This window comes from Notamacropus eugenii, chromosome 1, assembly GCF_028372415.1.
Source record: "Notamacropus eugenii isolate mMacEug1 chromosome 1, mMacEug1.pri_v2, whole genome shotgun sequence".
NCBI classification, from domain to species: domain Eukaryota; kingdom Metazoa; phylum Chordata; class Mammalia; order Diprotodontia; family Macropodidae; genus Notamacropus; species Notamacropus eugenii.
In genome coordinates this window covers 100,798,991-100,824,456 of record NC_092872.1, presented here as the reverse complement: position 1 = coordinate 100,824,456, position 25,466 = coordinate 100,798,991, and the positions used below count along the sequence as shown (strand labels likewise).

At 39.3% G+C, this 25,466-nt stretch overlaps 1 protein-coding gene across 3 annotated transcripts in view; it reads left to right on the top strand.

Moving 5' to 3' along the window:
* The window catches only part of KANK1 (KN motif and ankyrin repeat domains 1), a 266,157-nt gene that overhangs the window by 195,696 nt on the left and 44,995 nt on the right, over window positions 1-25,466 (top strand). The window contains exon 1 of one of the 3 annotated variants that reach the window (XM_072610909.1): window positions 4,859-5,090. The exons of the other annotated variants lie outside the window; for them this stretch is intronic. The gene's annotated coding sequence lies outside the window, so the exon portion shown is untranslated. Of the gene's footprint in view, window positions 1-4,858; window positions 5,091-25,466 lie in introns of those variants that run through there. 3 annotated transcript variants of the gene reach the window in all.

Here is a 25,466-nt window from a genome sequence, read left to right as displayed (position 1 = left end):
CTTCACCTAATCCCCACAGTTGTCCATTGATTTTCCATTTTTCTTTGCTCAAAAACAGCATTGACCTGGGACTTAGGAGACCTGGGTTCCACTCCCAGCTTTACCATTAACTCTGTATTCTTGAGGAAGCCTTTAAAATCTTTCTTCAGCTTCTGTTTCCTCATTTATAAAAACAAAGGGTGAAGGTTAGGATTTGAGCCACATCCAGCTTCAAAATTCTGTGAATCTATGCTCTTCTCATTCTCATTTTGTATTTCTCTGATTTATTACTTCTGCTTTCACTCCTATTAGACTTAGATCACAGTGTAGAACTTTCACTTCTAATGGCAGTCTATGGAGAGTGCTTTCTCAGATGGAGAAATTCTTTGCTCTATAATGCTTTCTCCTTTGCCCTGGAGGAGCTTAGCCTTTCGTTGTATTGTCAAGAAAAATATTCTAAATACATACATTAGTCTTAAGACATCACAGGTATTGAATGCAAAGAATGCTGGGTTTGGAATAAGTTTGAATTCTTGCTCTTCCACTTAACATGTGGCAAATACCTAAGCTCCCCCTGTAGATGGAGAGAGTTTGGACACAATGATCTCTAAGGTACATTTTAGCACTAAGGAGCATCCTTTAAAGAACAGTCATTCTTGGGGCTGCACCAAAATACTCCACCCTGCTAATGTTTACAGGTGTAATTTTTTGTTTTCATTTATTTCAAACAACATTTCATTGTTTTTGAATAAGTGCAGGTTGGTGTCGCTTATAAATGTCATGATATGAGCCCTATAAAATGGTCACAATTATTCATTGCTTTTAAGGCTTGTGATTAAGCTAAGTGAAGCCATCAGGTGTTAGAGAATCACTTCATTTGAAATCAAAACAATCAGGCTTTAAGGTCAGGAGTATTTCTGCTCTCTTTTCAGTTATCTGTATCTTTATAGATTTGGTCTACTGATGCTTTAAAGTGATAGAACTGTAATTTGTGTTTGGAAGAGTTCTTAGAAACAAAATAACATGTAGCTTAAATGTATAATGAATGTATGTGTTGTGTCATATTTTATATATACATTTAGACATACATACATGTGTCTATACGTGTGTATAGAGACACACACACACACACACACACAACTACCTTGCACAGCTCCCCCTCCCTTATATCCAATTCATGCACAAGTCAAGACATCACCCTCGTGACGTCATTGGTCCTCTTTGAGAAGGAAAGATAAACAGCACCAAATGAAAACGCATCAGTGAAAATGCATTTATTAAGCACCTGTGTGTCCAGTGCTAGAGATACTGATATAGGCCCTGTCCTCAAGGATCTTATATTATAATTAGGGGACATAGGATGTATCAGAAAGTTACCTTGCAAGGGATATGGAAAAGCTGCCAATCCTGAGGGTACAGCGGCACCTGAAGATGACCATGCCATTCCTCAGGGAAGCTTTGAAGGGTAAAGACAGTGGATAGATATTGAGATACTTTGAAAACATCAAGGTGTTGAACAAATGTAAGGTGGCAGTATTCCCTTTATTATTTGTATCAAAATGGTTATTATCCATCTGTCAATAGGTATTTAAGCATCCTGTACTACATCAGACTCTGCTAGTAACTAGGCAAGTAAATCACTCAACAAACGTTTATCAGGTTCCAGCGATTTGCTAGGTGCTGTGCAAGGTGCTAGGGACTTACCAGGGAGAGGGGCAATATGTAATATGGGCATGTGTATATGTGTTTACATACACACCTATAGAGAGTGATCTTCAGGGGGAGGCGCTGATAGCTGAGGGGATGTTATGACTTCACATAGGAGGTGGTTACTGTGCTGTTTTGAAGGAAACCTGGAATTTGAAGAGGCACAGGTGAGCAAGCAGTGTATTCCAGATATGGGGGGAGGGAAGAGCCATTATAGTCTGTGCCAAGGCATGGAAATGGAATATCATCCATGAGGAGGTTTTGGTGTTGAGTTGTTTTTCAGTCATGTTCGGGGTTTTCTTGGCAAAAATCCTGGAGCGGTTTGCCTTTTTCCTCTCCAGCTCACTTTACAGATGAGACAAAGGTAAGTGACTTGTCCAAAGTCACACAACTATGAAGTGTCTGGGACTAAATTTGAACTCAGGAAGTTGAGTCTTCCTAACTCCAGCTGGCCCAGGATCCTATTTATTACAGCTCTTTCCCTGAGGAGGTTAGTTTGTCTTAACTCTAAGGGCTTATTTCATAAGCCTGGAAAAGTAGGTTTGATCCAGGCTGTGAATGGTTTTAAATGCCCAACAACAAAGTTTGTCTTTGCCCCTAGATTCTACATGACCACTTGCTAACATTCCCCCACGCTGATTTTTGAGCTTTCTTATCCCCTTCTCCCTACCTTTTCCCTCCAAGTCACAGCATAAACATACGTGTGTTCGTCCTTCGTTGCCGAAGAAGACCATGCCATCAAAGAAATGAGGACATGACTTGCACTTGACTTTGTTTGAGTGAGGGAGGGCTGTGCAGGTCACCAGCCTCACTTCTCCTCCAGAGCCATCTGAATCCAGTGACCAGATATTCATCAGGATGACTGGAGATGACCCAGGATGAGGCAGTTGGGGTTAAGTGACTTGCCCAAGGTCACACAGCTAGTGAGTGTCTGAGGTGAGATTTGAAGTCAGGTCCTCCTGACTCCTGCACTGGTGCTCTATCCACTGCACCCCCTAGCTGCATGAGGCAGCAGTGGAGAGGGTTAGACTCAGAAGACCCGAGTTCAAATGTAGCCCCAGACGTTTACTAGCTGTGTAACCCTGGGTAAGTCAGTTAACCCCTGGGTGCCTCAGTTAACTCACCTGTAAAACGGGGATGATAATAGCACCTACCTCCCAGGATTGTTGTGGGGATCAAATGAGACTGTTTCTAAAGTGATTAACACAGTGCCTGGTGTATATTGGGCTCTGTGTAAATGATGGCTATTATTACTACACATTTATTTAAGGTGCACAGTAACTTAGCTGCTTAGCTCACTGGAAGAGGGAAATGCTGTTTTTCACAACCCATCAGTTACTTGTGTCTGGAGTCTGACAAGACTAAGTATGGAATGGGTCCAAAGATCACCGAAGAAGGGTTGATAGAGCAGAATGAGTTTGAAATAAATGCTGCACTTCTGTCCCCACCCTCCTCCTGCCTTTGTCAGTATTTTCCTGGCTCCTCAAACAGGACTCTGAGCATGCTTTAGTAAGCTTAAGTTACCTAGAATTCGTCAGCATAAAATTGATTGTACAGACTTGGCTGGCTGTAACTATCCTATCTTTTGAAACCAAATATTCCTTAAGTTAGAGGAGAATGGACTTGACCTCGTGTGTTGAAGACGTGGCACCCTTGGAAGCAACAACTAATGGGGCTGGGAATGTCCAAGGACCATCTGGAAAATTGGAGAGGGGAGTGCTAATTGGATATTGATCTTCCTGAAGAGAAGATTCCAGGGAATCCTTATACAACCCTGAAAGGATGGGGACCTACATGCTTTGTCTTTATGACTTTCTCTTAGGTAATAGAGTTAATCAGAGATGAGGGTAGAAAAATGTGGGGACTGGGTAATCATAGGATTGAAAAAGTAGAAACGACACAGCAGCGCTGGAAATTAGAAATAAAAAACACCCTAGGATTAATGACCTCAAGTTTATCTATATAGAGGTGACAGAATCTGGGCAGTGCAACTCTACAGGTGTGATGCCCCCTTACCCCCCCCCCCCCAGATTAAAATGTCATTAGGACATGCTTTTCAATTTTTTAAAAAAAAATACAATACAACATAGATAACGTTAATTTGTGGTTTTCTAAGTCAGGATCAGGGATCCATTTCTGTTTGTGTTGGATATTACTTACATAGTCTAAGCCTCTTCCTTCTAAAAGTGAGAAAACTGAGGCCCAAAGAGGTTGATTTATCTAAGGTTACACAAGTAGTGAGACAGGATTTGAACTCAAGTCCCAGGGCTCCAGAGCTCACACTTTTTCCACTGTGCCATATTGCCTTTTATCAGTTTTCTGATTATTTATGGAATTGTACCATTTGACTTAAGAAGGAAATAAGAAATATAGTATGTGGAGAGCTGTTAGAAAGAGAAGGAAAACAAGGAGAAAAATAGGCAGGTTATGAAAACCTGTGGAAAAAGAAAAAGTTTAGCAAATTACGATTGGCTTCCACCCCACCTGTAAGGGTCATGTGTATTGTGAGCTTTTTTAAAATACTGTATGGACGGCCAGTTCAACAGAAGTGCATTTATAATACAAAGCATCTTCTATTCACATAGCACTCACTGCTTTTCAAAAAGCACTTTGAAAAAATGTCACCTCAGCTTGTTATTTCTCGACTTGTACAGTATCTATATTGAGTTACTATAAGTGGGTTAGTCAGACGCTAAGAAATGGGACTCTAATGAATAAGCCAGAAATTACTTTTTTGTATATTACACAGGTGATATATTGACTTTCTGAATCCTAAAGTTCAGTACAGTAAGGGTTGCTTCTTTTAAAAACAAAATCAGTCACGTTTGAACTTTAAAAATGCCAAAATACACAGGATCATCTGCAATTCAGTAAAAAAAAAAAAAAATCTGCATTAACTGAGAACCTAAAAAAAGTTTCTTCAGAGTCCTCTGCCTGTAGCGGGGCGTGCCCGCCTGGCGAACCCTTAAGGCTTGCGTTTAGTGTGTAACCAGGCTCACCTTGTAAGTTTTCTTCCTTCAAACCTTAAGCAGCTTCTCATGGGGCAGGCATCAAATTTCAGACACAGATGAATTACTTTCCTGCTAAACCCAGTGCAGGTGATTTATCTTCAGATGAGCAGCAGCTAATTTGCGTGTTGGAAACCTGCAATCTGGTCTCTTGCTTCCCCTCTGAGAGCCAAGCAGAGATAAACTTCAGAGCTCTGGAGATTTCTACCCCAGGTCCCCTTTTGGATCGTTGCTTAATGAGGAGGGGGGAAAGGTGGATAGGCTGGCCACTTACAGAACCTGAGCTGTGGCTATCGTTCTTCTGAGGAGACTGATTGCATCTTCTGTGAAAGGATTAAACCATTCTTGCTGAAGGAGTTAAAGATATCACCCTATGGTAACCTGCAAACTTACTGAGTGAGTATTGTGAATTTTTTGTAACTGAGTCTTCCTACCTCCATGGACAGCCTGGGTCATAAAGCTATCTAAACACATGGGAATGTTGCTGGTTTTCTTTCTTCCTCTGGTTCCCTGTCCAACAAATGCTTTATTATCTGGGTCTTACCCCTTTCTCAAAAAGCTTATGCTGTGGAATTTCTGGGCAAAGTTCTAATCACCTCAGTTAAAAAAAAAAATCTACAGTTCTAATATTTCTCCCTTGAGTTCCTTGGTGTAGAAGTGGTTTCAATTTTAGATGTGGTCAGAAAGAAAAAGAAAAAGAGTTGTCACAAATCTTGATTTTTAAAAAAGTTTCATTGTAAAACTTGACAAAATGATCACATAACTTGATCTTGGATTTTTAAAAAGTTTCACTCTGAAAAAGAATTTTCTTGCTTAAGCAAAGATTCCTTACTGTTTTCACACTCAAAAGTCATACCAAATTGATTGAACTTTTTTCATTCTGTAACTTAATCAAATGCCTTTGGTCTGAGTCACAAGCTTTCTTATTCATTTTCAAATGTTTCAGGCACCCCATGCTCATGTTTGAGAGACCAGGTTTGCTTCCTATTTGGGGACTTCATTGTCATTGAATTATAAAGTCTTTGGAAGCAGGAGAAGGTTAAAATGTGCATTCATTTGTAAACCCAGCCCACTGAATTTTCCCAACTGACAGTTCTATATAGAAAAGTGATTTCACTTCCTAAAAATATGTCTCATGTTACTTCAGGGATTTTTCCAGGGAGCAGATTTCTAATCCCAGTATTTCTGAGAGCCGTCACTAACATTGGGTGGAAGGGGTAAGGAGGGTCGGGGAGGCAGAGGGAAAGGTGCGGGTGAGGGGTGGGAAGAATATAACTGGAGTAAGCAAATAAACCAGAGTGTTTTAGGAAGAAAGAAGTGGGTCCAGGAGAAGGGGTTTTGTTGGGATCATTTTGCACATTAAATGCAGGATGGTATTCGTTGCCTTTGGACCACAAGCCAGACCTGGAGACTGTAAGTAGGAGATAACAGTGTATTTGTTGCACTTGCACTACAGACCATTAGGTAAAGGCTGTTCTACTGCAGTCCTGCGAAAGTAGCTTTTGCAAGTGGCCATAAACAATCACATGCTGGAAGTTTTTTTGTTACTTATGAGTCATTGTCATTGGGACAGGTTGTGATGGGGAAGGCTGGCCTTCTGGTAGACTGTACTGTTTGCCAAGAGGGACTGCTTCATTCTCTGTACTTGCCCCCATGATAATCTAGCACAGTGCATGGCCCATAGTAGCTACTTTAAAAGAGCTTGTTAATTGGCTGGTTGGAGGTGTTTTATAGGACCATAGGTTGAGTATTAGAAGGGACCTAGGAAATCATCTTGGCAGGTGGCTCTCAAGGTGTGGTTCAGAGGTTCCTGAAACTCTTTCAAGTGGCATAGAAGTCAAATCTATTTTCAAAATAATGCTAAGATGTTTTAGTGTCTAATATAGTACTATTGATGTAACACACGTAATCCAAAGTACTTTGGGGGGCATCAGCAATTTTTAAGAACATAAAGGGGTCCTAAGATAAAAAATTTTGAAAACCACTAAACTGGGCCAGTCCTCTCATTTTATAAATGGGGAAAGTGAGGCTGAGAAAGGGTAAATGTTTAATATAGTGGTAGATCCAAATACAAGACACAGAATCACATATATAGGACCGGAAGGGACTACAGAAGCCATTTAATCCAACTCCCTTATTTTACAGGGGAGGAAACTGAGACTCAGGGAGATTGTTTTTTTTAATGACTTGCCCAAGCTCACACCATGGTAGGCACTAAAGGTATCAGAAGTGGAATTTGAAACTTGGTCCTTGACTATGCCATGATTCTTCCTTCATTTGACTCCAAATCCAGGACTTTTTCCATAGTACCATACTGCTTCCTTACTATTCTTTTTCCCCCCATTAAGGAAAGTTAATTTATGAGAATTTATTTTAAAGCGTTTGTTGAGGTTTTAACAGCTAGAAACACTTAAACTATTTCCCTCCCTCACTCCCCATATACATCATGTATGTGAGAAATTGTTTCCCCATCAAAAATCCATAATTTATAGCTTGGAGGAGAAACCTTCAGCTACTCAATTATATAAATGGTTGTTTACTTTTTAAAAATTCACCTATTTCTTTCACCTCTCTTCCTCACAAAGGTACCAGATTAGGAAAACACTTTTTAAATCTTAAAGTTACTCTTTCTAAATATAAGAATTTTTCCCTAAAACTTTTTTTTGCTTATTTTTATGTTTTTTTTTAAAAAAAACTGAGTTCTGGTAAAGAGAGGGAATTATATCAAAACATTGTTTATAAAAACTATACGCACCCACTTAAAACACCCTGATTTTATTTAACTTCTGTTACTTATATATCACTAAGGGAAGGAATTATTTCTTTATATTCCTAGTTTCCAGCATATGTTTGGATGCTTAATTAAAAAAAAAGTGTTGATCAATTACAGGTCAGAATATTTTTTTCATCTAGTAATAAACTCCTAAACTTTGATGGAAAACTGTAGTCATAGAATATAGAGGTTTAATGGTGAAAATGGGAAGACCGCTGTCCTTGGAAGTATAGAAACTCAGTGCCACTTGAGTTTGCCATATCCTTGCAAGAACCTTATTTAACTTCGGTGAGCCTCAGTTTTCTCATCTGAAAATCTGAAAAAAATGCCACAGAACTATACCAAGAGAAATTCTGATAAAATTCTGATTCCAAACCTAGTTAGCATCATATAGCTTTCTTTGTTAATACATGTCTGAAAATTATTTAAAAATAAAATTAGAGAAAAAGAGAGAAAAAATACTCTTCCTTTATGTGTGTTTCTTCTCCTTATAAGACAATGGAAGAATTTTACCTAATTTACTGCCTCCTTTGTGTGTGAAGCCTTAATTTTTTCTGACCAGTAGAGGGAGCAGGTAGCAAAGTTCTTTCTTGCTGCCTAAGTGCACTGAGAGCATAAATACACCAGTGAAAAGTCAGACATTTGCACAGAAAGTAGTCTCTTCATCCCTCAGGTTTCACTGCAGGGTTTGGAAGGAAGGAATGAGCATTAAAACACAGGAAGAAAGTAGAAGACAGTGGCAAGGACATGTGAACATTGAGTCTCAAGGTTTCTTTGGAGGGTAAAACAGAAAAAGACGCATCCTTTAAAACCCCTATATTTGTGCCACGTGACAAGATATGAAGAAACTTAAATAGAATTCAGTCCCAATATGGAGCTCAGTACAATGAAGTTAGCATATAGAGAAAATGGAAAACAGCAAATAAAATGCCTGGCAATTAGCATTTTAAGGTTTCCATGCTACTTTACATAGATGACATTTTTTGCAATCATTATGCCATACGCATAACGACCACTTGAATGTTCCTCCACGGTATTTTGGGGCCCACAAAACAAAATAGGAATAAGAAGGCAAATTGAGGTTGTTTCTGGGTCAAAGGCAGATTGCTGATAGAATCTAAACATGTAGCATTTCTCCTACCTACAAGGTAGGCTATAACTATGTAGGATCATAGGCCCTAGAGATGACTTAGTCCAGTCCCGTAACATTGTTCTCTACATATAGCTCTCATATTATTTGATAAATAAAAGAACTTTTACGAATCACCAAACCTGTCAAATTTGCCCCAATCCTTCCCACTTTTCTCAGTGCCCATCTTAATGATCTTTCCTCGCTGTTTCTTGACCTCTAAGCTGAAACAAAAAGAGTACCCTTTCATATCAAATATATCTTAGGATTTTGAGGAGAAAACATGTTATTAGGAAAATCTAGAAAGGCCTACAAAGAAAATCAAAGGACCATAGATTTAGAGCTAGAAGCAATACCTTTACTAGCAGGCCCAACCCCTTTGTTTTGTAGATCAGGAAAGTTAGATATAGAAAGGTGACTTATCCAGGGTCACACAGCTAATTAATATTGGGGTGAGGATTCCAGCTCAGGTCTTCTTGACCCCAAATCCATCCCCTGTATCCAATAAATCACCTAGTTACCTAGGGAAGTTTTGTTAAATTTCTATTAGGCTAACTGCCAGAAAAGCCTTAAAAGAATTTTTTTCAAAGATGTGTGAAACTGTAACATTTGAATGAAATTCTTGATGTTTTGTCTCAAGTCTGATTTCATTAAATAAAAGGAAATTCTCTTTTCTTCCTGCTATCAGTGTGTGCCCTTTACCCTCCTATGCATCGAACTGGATTCAGTTCCCCCAGCATTGCAGACTTGACAGATTGCCCTCCTATTCAAAGGAGGGTGGTTCCAGGGAAATGTTTTCTTTGGCCAGCGAATCTAGCCTATTGCTTTCCAACTCAAGAGGACAAAGGCTGATTTTTTCTCCCCTTCATGTGCCCTGGCATAAATACATGCAGAAGTACCTGTAGAACTCATACCACATATACCAAAATTGGTGCCCCACCCTAAGAAGTCGTGAATCATTATGATCGTACAAAACAAACCAGGGTGCGGACCTGGAAGTTTGTGGGGTGGGGGTTAGCTGGCGATGATGGGGGAGGGGGCCGTAGAGTTTGGTTTGTCTGTCATCAATGTAGCGTACAGGAAAATTGCAAAATCCTAGGGCCCTTGCTACTGGATTTTTCATTAATACACCATGCATGTTTTACACAGCTTTCCAAACCTGCCCTGGGTTCACATTTGGAAATGGGAAAGAAAATGTTCCCATCAGCACAGGCTGAGTGGTGGGTTATCTGCCCATTCTTCTGTTACAACTCTGAATCAAATAAGGCCCTAACTTCAGAACTTGTTGGCTTACATGTAAACACATGCACAGACATACACAAACATACACACGTATAAGTAATAACTGTGTATTTTCTTTAGGAGGATACTAGAAAACTCTTGGCACATGAAGAAAAAGCAGTAGTTGGAATTTTCACCACCCGAGGATATTGATTTTAAGTAGAAAAATAGGAGACAGGGAATCTCCCTGGCTCCATTTAACTCTCAAGCCTGTGAGGATTTAGGGCTCTGGGGCACTGTTTTTGGCTGCCTGTGGCTGAACTCCTTGATGAAGAAAGAGTTCTTGGGAACCAGAGATTTATTGCTGAAGGAGACCTTAAAAGTCATTTAATCCAACCCCCTCATTTTATGGATGAAGAAATTGAGTCACTTATAGACAGGATTAAAATGCAGGGAATAAAAAATTTCTCCCTTATCTGGCAAAGCTAGAAATTCAAACCCTGGGTCCTGTGATGTCCAATCCAGCTTTCTTTTCACTTCACTTTGCTGGAGAAATTTTGGATTGTGATTTTAGATCTTTGTGGTGTTAGAGAGAGGTTAAGCAAAATAAGGAGAGTTAAACAAACAAAAAAAACTTGTGAAAATAGAGTAAATTTTTAATACCACTTGAGTCCTACCATTTAGCCCTCTGCTGATAAAAATGACTAAACAGAAAATCTATTCAGTATAAGAATAGTCTGATGCAAACTACCATGAGGAATTGTCCCACTCCCTTCTTTGTGCACAGGACGCACTATGAGATTAAGTGAAAGTTTTCCCTGCTCGTATACTCCTGAGTATTTAATCTCCACACAATGTTATTTTGTTAAGGATGGCTTTCAAGATTAGAAGTGGTTGAGCATTCTTCTCTCTCCAAACATAATTCTAGCTTCCTTTGAGCTGAATCAGGCAACATCCTCCCCTTTCTTCTTTTTTGGCCTTTTTTTTGACCTGTTTCTATCTTTCTTTTCCAGGCCACTTACAGTAAGGTGATAAAGTAGAGCTTTCTCAGGCTTCTAGTCCATCGCTGTAGACAATTCACAGTAAGAATGAACTCTCCTCGTCCCGCTCTAATAATCTTTGTACTTTGTCCTTCCATGTGGGTTTCCACTAGTAACTCTTCTACATAACAGACATTTGCTCTGGCTACTCGGAAGTTATTTTCCTGAACTCTTGCCACATGCAGCCATACTCTCCCAATTCCCTCACGATCTTAATAAGGATTATAATCGTTTATTTTTCTCTGGGCCTCTGTTAATCACCCACAGTTGCTATGAATAGGTATTGTAGAGAGAGCCCTTTACTCGGGGTCAGGGAGACCTGAGTTTGAATTCAGCCTCAGTGATGCTTTGCCAGTTTTGGTGTCCCTGATTTCTCAACTTTCCTCGTTGCTGGGAGAATCACCTAAGATCATGTCCATAGAGCACTTTGCAAACCTTATAAACCCTGTATGAACGTTAGCTGTTTTTAGTATTATGAACATTTTCAGTAAGCTGGTGAGATGCTGGTGTGAACAGCAAAAGGTGATCTCATGGGAAGGGTGGGAGAGTGGCTGTTCAGCCTGGGCTGAGGTAGGATTCTCCTGACTCAATTTCCCCACTGACACTTGGCCGACTTTAAGACTGAACACAAGTGGATAATCTAATCCTGCCTGGAACTGACATGAATTTGGGGAGATATTGTATCCCTGCAATGTCCCTACTCTTAGTGGCCATTTCCTATAGTTAAAAGGTTTGTAAGCTTAATACCAGATCAATTCAACTATAGATTATGGGTAGGGAAACATCTGAGGTTGTCTAAAATTAAGCTATTAGGCATAGGACTTTAGACCAACAATAATAAGTTAGGATCCTTTAATTCTTAGTAATACTGTGGAGACAATTAGGTCAAGGGCTTGTGAAGTTAGCAACTTAAATATTATTTGTGTCTCAGTTGGTAAATGTTTAAAAAAAAAATTCTTTTGTGGTCCATATTGTGAATGCTTTAAAAAGATGTATCACCTGACCAAAAGTCTGAATTGTTTTATCTATTATAAACTGTGTTAAAAAATGAAAAATTAAAAATTAAAAAAAATAGTATTATGAACATTTGTTTCATACTTGAATCTGAGAGGCAGTTAGGATGGGATTACATAAAACTAGAACTGTGATTTCTTCCCTCTGGGTGCTCCAAGTGAAAAGCTTCTTTTGTCATTGCAAATCAGTACCTTCTGTATAACATATTAGAATTGCCTAAAAAAAAAAAATTAAAAAATTCTTTTTTAAATTAAGAAAATAATAATTGCCTGGAGCACTGGGGTCAAATGACTTACTCTAGGGTCATACAATCAGGTTTGGCAATGCCAGACTTGAATTTCCAGCTATTTGCTGTGTTGCCTCTGATAGTTCATGTATTACAAAATTTTGTAGAATTTCATAGCTCAACAAGAACTCTCATGTAGTCCAGCCTTCTGATTCAATGTTTATTTCTGACCAGCAGAATTAGAACTCACACCCAGGTCCCCAAACCTAGTTGGCTTTCTATGGTATTGTTTCCTATTGTACTAAATGCCATTATCTTTATAACTAATATCTGATTATCTGTTGTATGTTCAAGACCACTTTGACTACTTTTCTCTAAACACAAATAGAGCGAAGATATTTTAAAAAGGGAGGCAGAGAATAATATTCAAAGAGGTCCATTTTACTGTTTGCTTTCAGCTAGAAAATTTTGATGAAGAGAAGGGGTTAATCTATTGGTTTAAATGGGAGTTCATAAATCATAGGACCAAAGAACTGAAAGGGACCTGGGAAGTCATTTAATGCAACTTCCCCATTTCACAGATGAGAAAGCCTGAGGCCCAGGGAGGTTAAGTGTATGTGCTAAGTCATAGTAGGTAGGTGAGCATTAGCGGTGGCATCTGGACCCAGTTCCAGAACCAAGCCATTTTCCACCAGGGTCAAGAAGTGTGCCTTGACATCTCAATTCCCTCATCCCTAGGTCAAAGACAAGGGTGAAAGTGAGAATATGAATAATGAATTCCTCCTTATTCTCTCTCTGGGCCTGATGTATTTAGTCAATGTCTGTTTTTGTTTTGTAGCTGAATCAGACTCTTCATGACCTCATTTGGCGTTTTCTTGGCAAAGATACTGGAGTGGTTTGCCATTCTTTCTCCAGTGAATGAAGCAAACAGGTTAAGTGACTTGCCCAGGGTCATGGCTAGTGAGTGCCTGAGGCTGGCTTGGAAAGTCTCCCTTTCTCCAGGCCCAGGGCTCTATCCACTGAGCCATCTAGCTGCCTTTAGTCAATATCCTGATTCTAAATAGGCTAGGAACCCTTAGACTTAATCTTATTTTTTTCTATTTCCTTATTAAGGTCTTTATACATCATCTGTATTCTACTCAATTAGCTGTTAGTTTCTGACTTGGATTTTGAAATGGTTTCCTTGACTGACCCTTAGTAAACCAAAATAAAGAGTGCCAGATAATCTTGGAAAACTCACCCTGCTTCCAGTTTGAAGGTTTCAGTTATTTTGATGGGACTGTTCCTCCTACTCCAGCTTTCAGTAGGGTTGAAAAACAAGGAGTAATCCAATTTATTCCAGTTAAACAAGTGAACAGAAATTTGTTACATGCTGGTAGTGTGCAAAGGACTATACTTAGGATTCTGTATTCATAGATTAAAAAAGAATTGTTTATACTCAAGGAGGGGTCCATTATGGAGTAGACAAAGGGAGAATTAGAGACACCCCTAAGGATAGCTAGTGTTTGATGGAACAAAGAAGACATCCAAAGTACTTCAGTAAAAATTGAGAAGGTAAGAAAACACATTTAACTCAGAGGATCAGGGAAGGCTTCTTTGGGAAAAATGACATAAGCAGAGCCTTAAATGGAGGAAGGAATTCTAAGAGGTAGAGATGAGGATGTTGTGTATCCCAGGAATGTATGAAGGTAAGAGAATATAAGTTCACAATAGAGGGAAGAAAGGATTAAGACTTGGTTCACAGCATGTTGAGTTTGAGGAGCTGTTGCAAGGGAGGTGAAAGCTTAAAGGTCTACCAGGTGGGAAAGACTGGGCCTGGAGAAGATAGAACTGGGAGTCATCTTAAGAGAGGTAATACTTAAAATCCATGACGGCAGATGAGATAAGCATCCAAGTGAACGTAGAGAGAAAAGGAAAAGACCTAGAAGTGTACCCACACTTAAGGAATGGGGAGAGGACAATGAGCCAGTGACGCAGACTGGGAAAGTGTGGTCAGACAGATCAGGAGAACCTGTTTGACAGGTCCTACAAGTGACCTCATCCATAGCACCCTCTATCTCCTGTAGGTGATACCTGTCTCCTCATTCTATTGTTATGAACCTCCTTTGATAAACAGAACTCTTCCTTTCTCCAAGATGTTCACTACAAGGTAGACTTCCTTGAAATCCAGTGCAGTTAATAATATTCAACAATATTAGCACTTGTTCCCATCGGGCAGGGTGTGAGAGGTGGAGAGAGATACTTTTTTTCTTCTGCTAATACCTGATGCTTTGTATACACCCAATAGAAAAGAAAATCTAGGAGCACTTGTTGGGCTGGTCTTTTTGATCTACCTCATTCTTTGTCAGACCTCTTGGGCAATGCTTGAAGAGGGTGGGGGTGGGGGGAAGTATTAAGCCCTGACACATGAAACGAGAGCAGGACCTTTATTCATCCTTGTGACCATCAACTTTCTGCCCCTCCCTCCAAGTTTGATCACGAGTACCTATCTTTATATACCTTCATACTCGCAAGCACCAGCCCAAACAGATGAAACAGATAGTAAAACTATCCTACTGCTGTGCTTTTCTGTGCTCTTGATTCTATAAAGCGCAGCAAAATGAATTTGGTTCTTTTAAAAAAAAATCCTTTAGCATCCCACTTCTCCTAACTAATTTTGATTAAGGCATAACTTACATAGAACACGTTCTATTTGTCCATGCCCATGGTCATGATTTTTGCTGTGTTCATTCTTTATATTTCTGGAAATAAGTATGCTTTAAACTTTTTTGTTACAGTTTTTTATTAAAAAAAAATTTTTAACTGTAGTAGGTGAGGTGGGGTTTTTTTCCAGACATAGAGAAACATATCATTTTGCAAGCTTTTGAAGACATACCTAACTATAGTTCACGTCATTCATTCTTTATATTTCTAGAAATAAGTATGCTTTAAACTTTTTTGTTACAGTATTTTATTAAAAAAAAAATCTTGGAAAAAGCCAAATTTAAATCTTACAAGAGAACTCTGTGGTAGGTTGGGTGGCTGGGTTTTTCTTCCCTAGACAGAAAAGATACCACTTCACAAACTTTTAAAAGACATAACCTAAATATGGTTCACATCATTTTCATTTGTCCTTAACTGTTATTATGACCACTTAATTTTTAAAAATTGGTTTTCTAGGTAACCTACCCTGAATTCTGGTGTCAAGAGTCATCTCCTTCAGGGATAATTTAGCATCAAAAACCCTTTCAGAAGATTCTGCTAATTTTTCAGTAACTTCTTTAGAAAAGTCTAGTGAATCTGTTCTTTCCTGACTAATCCTTCAACTAATGAAAGGTTTAAAATTTGCCCTTTTTTTGAACACTGAAACACAGTGGGTGGGTGTGTTGGAGGAAAGTCAAAGAGGGGAAAAGCAGAGGCAGAAAGGAGGTTAGAGGGACATTGAAATAGTTCAGATGAGTATTAATGCAGGCTTATGCTGCGCTGGTAGCAGTTGACATCGAGGAGGAGGGGGAGAATGTCAATGATAAGGTAGTAGAAAGTCAAAAGCACCTGGCATTTGATGTAATAGAACTGGGAGAAGAGTAATGCCAACGTTGTGAACATGGTGAACAGGATTTCCAGGGAGACCATAGAATAAAACAAGTTTTGCTGCTGTTGGGTGGCTTGGTTTTGAGATTGGGTGATGGGGGAGTTGTTTTCTTTCTTCAGGAAAGATAATAAGGTTCTGACTCTCATTTTCCAGCTAGGAGGGAGTGGTTTTCCATCATCCTCTTGAGTATACCTCCCTTCCTAATAAGTATTGTCTGCAGATAGGTGTTGCCCAACATTTGCATATGGTGACTTTTTTGTGTGTGAGTTACTCCTAGCAACCAACCGTTTTGATGAAATGCAAACTATTTTACAAAAAAATTCCTCATTTAAAAAAGAAAAGTTATTGATATATTTTATTCTTACCTCATAGTTCTTTCTGGATATATAACCACCAGCAGCCTCCCACTCGTACCGTTGAATTGAACTCTGCCTTTATAACAAAGAAAAATAGTTAAGCAAAATGAATTGTTGATGTAAGCCATATTCTACCCAGTTCTCCCTCTCTGCTATGAGGAGGGAGATTTGTTGGATTGTTTTCCAGAACGCTGTTAAATGAATTGGTTATTCAGTTAACAACTTACTTTTAGTGATATATTGGAGTAGTTCTGAATATTGTTCTGCAACATGGTAGATGCTGCATTACTATGATTATATTATGATATATTAATATGATTATATTAGGATCCTTATTGTCTGATTCTAGTTCTACCTAGTTCACTAGCATCAGTTCATTTACAACTTGCAGGAATTCCTGACCTTCATTTATTGCTGAACATTAACATTCTACTGTGTTACGCGTTTAGTTATTTTCCAATGAAATGGACACCCACTTTTATTTATATTTATTTGCTACCACAAAAAGTTTAGTCTCTATCAGACCTTTGTCTCTTTGTCCTCTTTTCAGCAAGTGCCCATTAGTGAGATCATTGGTTCAAAGAGAAGAACCAGTTCTGTCACTGTTTTTGCAATTCCAAATGGCTTTTCCAAACAGTTGGACCAGTTCACAGTTCCATCAGTGGTATATTTGTGTGCTTGACTCCCCACAATTTCTCTAACATTGGCATTTTCCTCCTTTTTGGGGTCATGTTTGCTCATCTACAGGGTCTCACCATTAATTTTAAAAAGCTCTTTCATCCCATAAAAACAAAAATGTTCCTTAATAACATTTTTAAAAGATATTCTTAATTGGTTTGTTTTGTCTTTTAAATGATAACTATTTTCATTTCTTATCTTCTGAGTCTTTAAAGAGACTTTCCCCTCGGGCTTCTCCAGATGGGACTCCACCTCACTGTTCTTTTGATCTTTTCTAGGTATATAATTTTCTGTTATGCACTTAAATATTTTGAACAAAAAGGGCACCAGTGAACCTCAAACTTTGTTGTGCTCTAAGTTCAAATCTCATATAGTTCACAAAGTTTCAAGCCAGTTTTATCAGAGACCACACTTGGACATATATTGATGATTTCACAACTCTTTTTTTCTTTAAAAAAATAACCTTTGATGCTGCCAAGTTTGAAAGTAATGCTTTGAATTTAAATTCTTACCAAAATCAAAGAGAAAAAGATCATTTGTCTGTGAAAAGCAAAGGTTAGAGTCAGGCCTTTTACCTGGTGAAAATGCTCATATGAGAAATGGCCTGAAATTGGGAAGACCTCATAATGGAAATATTGTTTCACCAGTTCAAAATTTTTAGTTTCTCATGGTATCTTTTAAGCACGCAGTTCTTTGCGTCTGAGCCCATCTGCTCAATTAGTTAGCGTAATCAAGCAGTTTTCAGTGTGGTCTGCAGACCCTTCACAGTCCTGGAAACTCTTTCAGGGGAATCCACAAGGTCAAAACTCTTTTTCACGATAATACTAGGATGTTATTTGCCTATTAAAATATTCTTCCCTTTCCTAACAGTATATCTGTTTGAGGCTATATTTTCTTCATAAACTTTAACCAAAACGCCATATCCCAACAGATTGAATTCAGAAGCAGATAGGACATTCCAGCTGTCTTCTATTATAAAAGAGATTTGCATCCCCCTCCCAAAAAAGCAAAATAATGCCACTCTTCTAATCAATTTTTTTTGTTTTGGAAAATAATTTTTAATATAAATATTTGTGTTAACATGTTATAGTTTTAATATTTTAAACTTTCATCAGTTATAATTTTTACTAGGGTAAATATTGCTAGATTTAATCCACAAAAAAACCCCAAAGATCTCTGGTTTTTAAGAGTTGTAAGATGTTCTTGGGAAGAAAACATTTGAGAATTGCTGGTATAATAAAGAGTTTTGACTTTGGACTCTGCACCTGCATCCTAATTCCAGCTTTGCCCTATCTATGACCATGGGGTCAACTGTAACATGGGTTTAGGGTATTCATGAAAGTCTTCCTGCTCCCAAGTTCCCTCAGTTATTTTTAAAATGGGGGAGGTAGGAGGAAATGGTCACAGAAGACCCCTCTCAATCCAGGTGGTCTCTTCACTTAGAGAACTGGGTTTACCCCTTTTTTGCTTCATATTTGCTTGTTCCAGATCTACGGTTTCAACAACAGAGAATTCCTGAAACATAAATTCTTCCCATAGATTTGTTGTTGTGATTCACCCGTTTCAATCTTGTCTGACTCTTTGTGACCCCATGTGGGGTTTTCTTGGCAGAGACACTTAAGTGGTTTGCCATTTTCTTCTCCATCTCATGGGAAAAGATGAGAAAACTGAGGCAAACAGATTTAAGTGACATGCCCAGCGTAAGTGTCTGTGGCCAGATTTGAACTTAGGAAGATGAGTCTTTCTGACTCCGGGCTGTATCTACTATGCCATCTAGCTGCCCCTTCTGCAAATAGAGATCAGCAGTCGTCTTTGAGCTAGATGCTGTGGCATTGAGTGGTTCAAGTGTCTTGCTTGCAGTGATACAGGTGGTATGTGCTGACACCCAGGTCTTCCAGACTCCCAGTCTGGCTCACTGTCTAGTCGACCAGCATGACTCCCTCTTGCTTCTTAATGGAGAATCTGTATATTGATAGATTGTTTTCACTCGTAACTCTGGCCAAGCATCTGGCAAAGTATGCGTCTGGCCATAGTCAGTAGGTGAGAATGTGTTGGATGACTCGGCTCAAGCTAGGGAGAAAAACAACTCAGAATAGATGCCCTTTTCTAAGGAGGGGTCTCTGACCTTTCTGTCACACAAAATGGGACATATCCTCAGATCTACAGATTCTGCACAGATTAGAAATAAAATAGCTTTTTTTTACTTTGTGCACAGGTGAAATAATTGATCAGTAGAGCCTTACAAAATTTCCAAGCATTTCTTTGGGAAAGGTTGCAGGTGGGATGTGCAGTGAATTTACAAGGACCTCATTCATAATCATCCATAACCGTAATCTCTGATCTAAACTAGCTCTGCTAGTTTGCCCAGTGAGACAGCTGATTGTTTTTATTCACTGTATGCATTTTAGGAGGGCTAAAAATATGAGCCTCTTTATCTAAGGTGATTAAAAAAATATAGGTCATCCACAAGGTCTGAGCATGCACCTTAACTGGCCTTCAGACACACTACAGTTAGTTAAAAACAAACAGTAAGGCTTTGCTGAAAGGTTTTTCTTTTTTTTTTTAAATTGTTACTATTACTGGGAAACCAAGTTTTTGGAATTTTGAAAGCCAAGAAACATATGCTGTAGTTTGGACATGTTGCTTGGCTATTTACTTCCATCCCTACCCCCCTAAAAAAATGGGTCTGTAGGTTATAAACACTGAATCTTTTTAGCCTTTAAATTACATGTTGAATTAAACAAGAGTAACCCAGGGAAAATAGGCCATTTACCACCAACCCACCCACATTGGGTACTGCTTCAACCTGAATCATTTCCTTCATGGCAGCCTCGTATAGGCTGAATTATATCAATGAGCCCTTCTGTGCACTCCAGGCAGGGAGTAGGAAAGGGAAAACAGGCAAAGGGAAGAGTAAGGAAACAGCTGCTGACTTTCTATTCGCATTTCCTTGTCAGTAATAGGCTTTCTTCACAGGATTTACTACTGCTTATTTTTTTAAGGCCCTTTCTTTTTCACGTCCCCTAAAAGAGTTTGGTAGTGGGTGACTTATTTTGTTGGGTATGCTCTGACTGGAGAGTTGAACGCCTCACAAGAAACTTTGTTCACCGGTGATGTTGAAAAACACCACAATGAAACACCAGTGACTGACAGACTCCAGCTCCGGCTCCGACTCCATCAGGAAATTCCAAATGGGTATAAATAAATTCTGTGAGGCAGCTCCCAGGCACTGTGCCTGCTGATGTGTCCGGAGTTGGTGTGCATTCCCTAGCACGCCGCTGAGGAAGCATGCTTGGTTCTCAACTTCCTGCTGACTGAAAACCGTGGTATTTCGTTGTGGGGTTGGGTAAGTAAGAATGCCAAGTGCTGAAGAACAGGGAAGGAGATAGCTAAACTGGTGTTGGAGTCAGGCAAGTGCAAACGAGAGAGAGAGAGAGAGAGAGAGAGAGAGAGAGAGAGAGAGAGAGAGAGAGAGAGAGGGAGAGAGGGAGAGAGGGAGTGGGAGTACGTGTGTACGTGTGTGCGTGTGTGTGATGGTAACAACAGAATATTTATTTTTACGGTAGCCTGGAAAGGAACACTCAGTTTCTTATTTCTCTTTTCTTTTTTGGTACTTTGGAAATTTCACTTGGAGCTGCCACTAGAACATAAAGATGTTATTGTTTAGGGTACTGTGGCTACCTCCAGCCATACAGACAGGCCAGTGATGGCTTAGCTGAGTTCTCAAATTATCTGTCATGGTTAAACTGTCTAGGTACATTTTTGGTGGTCACTGTTTGCATTTATTTTTAAAACTGAATTTTTAAGGCATTTTTATTTTTTTTTCTTTTTCAATTAAAATAGACAAGGTATTTAGAATGCACTGTGTTCTGTAGATAGCACAATCCCTTTTAAAAAGCCTGTAGTGGATTACTGGAAAAAAGCTCTTTCATTCTATGTGTCTGATCTGAGTCACTGTAGTTTTTTTCAGAAAATGACCCTTCGAGGTGACACATTTCCTTTGAAAAACATCTTTCACGGTCACACAAAAGAAAACTTAAGTATATTTATGATTTGGGCGTTATTTCTAAAATAATTCCACACAGAATACTGAAGTGATGAACATCTACCTGGATATAAAATGTTTCATGTTAGGGGCAGCCTAGGTAACTAGCTGCCTCTGCTTGTAGCTGGCTTTAAATATAGAGGGACAGCCCAGGATGCAAACCACACAGGGCCTCTGTGGCTGTCATTTTTCTAGGTTAACAATATATATATGAAAGTATTTTCATAGTATACCAAAGGTAGCAATTTTCCCCTTTGGGAACCTTTGATTCTTAATATCTGATATCAAATTATATTCATTTTCTCTTAATCACTCCCCTTCAGAATGGCTTCAAAAATTTCAAACACTTGTGTTAGCAATAAAAATAAAGAAGGAAAGTTACCTTCTGGGATCACCACTCAACAATAGAGAATTGTCATGCCATAATAGGAGAATTGGTAACTAACCAGCAGTATGCCAGGTGGCTCAGCGGATCAAGTACTAGAGCAGGAGTCAGGAAAACCCGAGTACACACATCCAGATTCAGACACTCACTGGCTAGCTGTCACTTAGCCTCTTTCTGCCTCAGTTTTCTCCTCTGTACAATGGGAATGGTGACAGCATCTCTCTACTAGGTTATTATAAGGACAAAATGAGATAATATTTGTAAAATGCTTTGCAAGTCTTTATTATATTAGCTATTATTAAAATACTGTATTATTAGTGATCGTTACTGTGACGATAGTTCAGCCATGTCTGACTGTCCTTTCTGGCGTTTTCTTGGCAAAGATATTGGAGTGATTTGTCATTTCCTTTGAGGTAAACAGGGTTAAGTAACTTGCCCAGGGTCTCCCAGCTAGTAAATATCTGGGATCCCCAGGCCTGGCACTGTATCCCACGGGGCCAACTAACTGTTCATTATCATTACTCACACTTTCATAGTGCTATAAAGTTGGCAAAGCACTGTCTTCCTAACAGTCCTATTGTCCCCATTTTACAGAGAAGGAAACTGAGGGTCAGAGAAGCATCATTGCTTCTCAGTAATGAAGGAGACGTGTTTGTTTTTTTTACCAAGTGATAGTGGTGTCAGACACGGAGTAAGATGGTACAACTGGGATTCACATCCATATGCTTTCGGTTACGCGAGTATGATTACATGAAAGTAAAGAGAAGTCATAAATGTTTATAAAGTGTTGTACATCGTACAGTTATAACCATGGAAGGAATCTAGGTGACCCATTCATTTTATGGGTCTGCAGAATGAGGCCCTCAGAAGGAAGGGGAGTTGCCCAACATTCCACAGGCAGTAAATGGGACTTACTATCAGTATCTGAATCATGTCATTAATGTAACATCATTCCCCTCCTTCTGCTGCAGAGTGATTAAATATGCCTTTTTTTTTTCTATTTTTCTTTTGTTATGTATTCTAATCCAGGGGTGGGGAACCTGTGGCTTGGAGGCTACTTGTGGCCCTCTGGATCCTCAAGTGCGGCCCTTTGATTGAATCCAAAAGGCCACTTTTGAGGACCTAGAGGGCCGCCATGTGTGTCCTTCAAGGTGCAGGTTCCCCACCCCTGTTCTAATCTTAAGTGTCACAGTACAAATTTTAGACTATAATGATATTTATATACTCTTTATTTTAAAAAAAATCAGGTATCTATATGGTGTGTCCATGCAAGACCTGCCATTTGGTTTCATTAGATGCTGCAGAAAAATACAACTTTGAAATCACAGTTTATACTTTTCTCTCTCAAGGCAAAATAGCTACGACCATTTTGCTGTGGTATGTTTATTTCTTTATTTCTTCTTCAGTTTCCAGGCAGCAGACTTAGGAGAGACTTCCCTTAGAACCTCAGCTCAAACAATAGCTGTGTTACCTTGCATAAGTCTCCTGACCTTGGAGCCTCACTTTTTTTCATTTGTAAAATAAGGTTGATAATACAGCTATCCCTTCCATATCGTAGGGTTTAGGGGAATGGTACCCCTGCAATCTGGAAGATCCATGTAATTGTTTTTGGCCCTTCCTTTGTAGCAGAGAAGAAGTCTGAATTTGTTTCTGTTACGGGGTGTTTACAGTACCTTATTGTAAAATTTGGGTTAAGTATTTGGTCCTAGGCTCTGCGTCATGTGCTGGCCTTCTCGTGTTGTCTGCAGCTTCCCCAAAATTCCCACTTAATTTCTTATGCCTATTTGGAATATACTGAAGCCCACAGTGGGGAATATTTTTCATAGAATTGTGCAGAAAGCAGTTTGCATATCTGAAAACATGCTGCAGTTTTTATCATTTCTCTTTGGTAGTAAGAATTAGAGCCAAAATTCCATCTGCCTTTTGAAGAATTAAATCACTGTATTTTAAAGCATGTATTTTGTGAATGCTTATATGGTACGTGTTGTCTCCCTCAAAAGCAAATGAGCTTCTGGAGGTCAGATAATGTTTCACTTTTTCGCCTTTGCATCTGGCACATAGTAGACACTTCATAGAGGCATGTTGTTCAGTCAGGAGGGCAGTTCTGCAGTCAGTAAGGGGAGTGTTGGAGCACTAGGGAGTCTGCTTGCCATGGCTGCATTGTGCCTCGAGCAGATGCTAGATGATAACTCCTTCTTTGGGATGTTGTAGGAAAGGATTCCTTCCAAGGTACAAATCTGACCAGACGAGGTCCCTTTCATTTCAAGGGCCCATGATTCTATGGGTAGGTGTGATTATACCACATCTTTCTTTCCAAGAAGCCTCTCTGTATTCAAAAATGATTAACCATTCAACAGTATTTATTAGCTTCCTGTGTGCCACTGTGCTAATTCATGGGGATATAAATATAGAAAGTGAAACAAATGTCAACTCTCAAGCCTTCTAATAGGGGGAGACAACGTGTGTGTGTGTGTGTGTGTGTGTGTGTGTGTGTGTGTGTGTATGTTTTATTCTAGAGATAAGTGAGAGTCTGTGGAGTTTATAGAGTAGGAGAGGCGCATCCCTGGTAGCAGTGCAGAGCATAGACCAGAGTGGGGAGAGAGTATAGGCCAGGAGACCTCAAGTGAAGAATCCGTTGAGAGATGATGAGACCTGAACTCAGATGGTGTCTATGAGGGAAGAAAAGAGAATGGATGAAAGAGATGCTGTCGAGGTTCAAAACTGCAAGATTTGACCATTGATGGCATATGGGGTAAAGGAGAGTCAGGTGAAGAAGGATGACACTGAGGTCATTACCCTGGGAGACTGAAAAAATAAAAGATGTGACCTTTAACATAAAGAGAAAAAAATGGAGAAAGGCTGAGTGTGTCAGAAGAAGATAATGATGAGATATAAGGTTAGTGAAGAGCATGGAGAATAGGCCTCTGATGCCACCAAGACCTCTTCCTCTCCCTCTTCAGAAAAAAGCATCATCCTAACTTTTAACTAATTCCCATACATACCCTTCCCCGCCCCAACCCAGACATGCAGAATCCATCCAAATGTGCCACAATGGTGCTGAAATGAGTCTTAATAAATTACATTTAGAGTTGGTGATCTCATTTTAACCTGCAAGATTCCAGCAGAAAAATGTATGCAGTGAAGGGCCAGAAATTCCTTATATTCTAACTTGAGGGACAGAAAATGCTTTCTGCATCAATCTTCTAAAGATGTTGTTTTTTGGTTGTTTCAGTATTGACTCTTCATGATTCCATTTTGGGGTTTTCTTAGCAAAGACACTAGAATAGTTTGCCATTTCCTTCTCTAACTCATTTTCCAGAGGAGGAACTGGGACAAATAGGTTGAAGTGACTTGCCCAGGGTCACATAAATGTCTGAGGCCAGGTTTGAACTCATGTAGATGATTCTTCCTGATTCCAAGTCCCATACTTTATCTACTACTTAACCTCGCTGAGATGTTAGGACTGTGGCAAGTAGAAATATTCATGGTACTCAGGCTACCATCACCACAGTTGGTCCCATTTTCACTTATCCATAGTGCACTCCATTGGCATAGGTTTATATGTAATTACAGATGAAGGAGTTAAGGAAACTGAGTTTCAGAGCAGTCGAGGGTCTTGAACAAATTCGCACAAGTAGCAGAGTCAAGAGAAATTCAGGTCCAATTTTTAGTTACCAGTGAAAACATAAAAGACCTACTTTATCCACAGCGGGTATAAGCATTTCAAAATTAAGTACAAAAGAAACAACCAGTATTGCCATGGAAACACCAAACACAAAGTACAGTTCCTCCAAGAATATTGTGCATCAGAGAAGCTGAGTCATTCATTTTTGCTACTCAAAAATTTTTGGTCTTATTTTTATGACTTTTGTATCACCTTTCTTTTCAAATATATCCCTACTCCACATAGTGAACCATCCTCTGTTGTGTTTGTCCTTTGTTGCCAAAGAAGATCATGACGTTAGAGAAATAATGACATGACTTGCACTTGACTTTGTTTTGAGTGAGGGAGGGCTGTGCAGGTCACCAGCCTCACTTCTCCTCCAGAGCCATCTGGATCCAGTGGCCAGATATTCATCAAGATGACTGGAGATGGCCCAGGATGCAGTGGGAGACCAAACCATCCTCTAAATTAGACAACAACTTATTTAGAAGTCTCTCTGTGCTGCTGAGCTCTGGAGATACAGAGACAAGGGTGATAGCCCCTGCCTTCAAGTAGCTGACCTTGTACTGTGGGAGACAACATGCACATATATAAACATATAAAGAATATATGTACAAGCATGTATGTACATATATGTGTACACACGTAACATATACACACAAAATGGGAA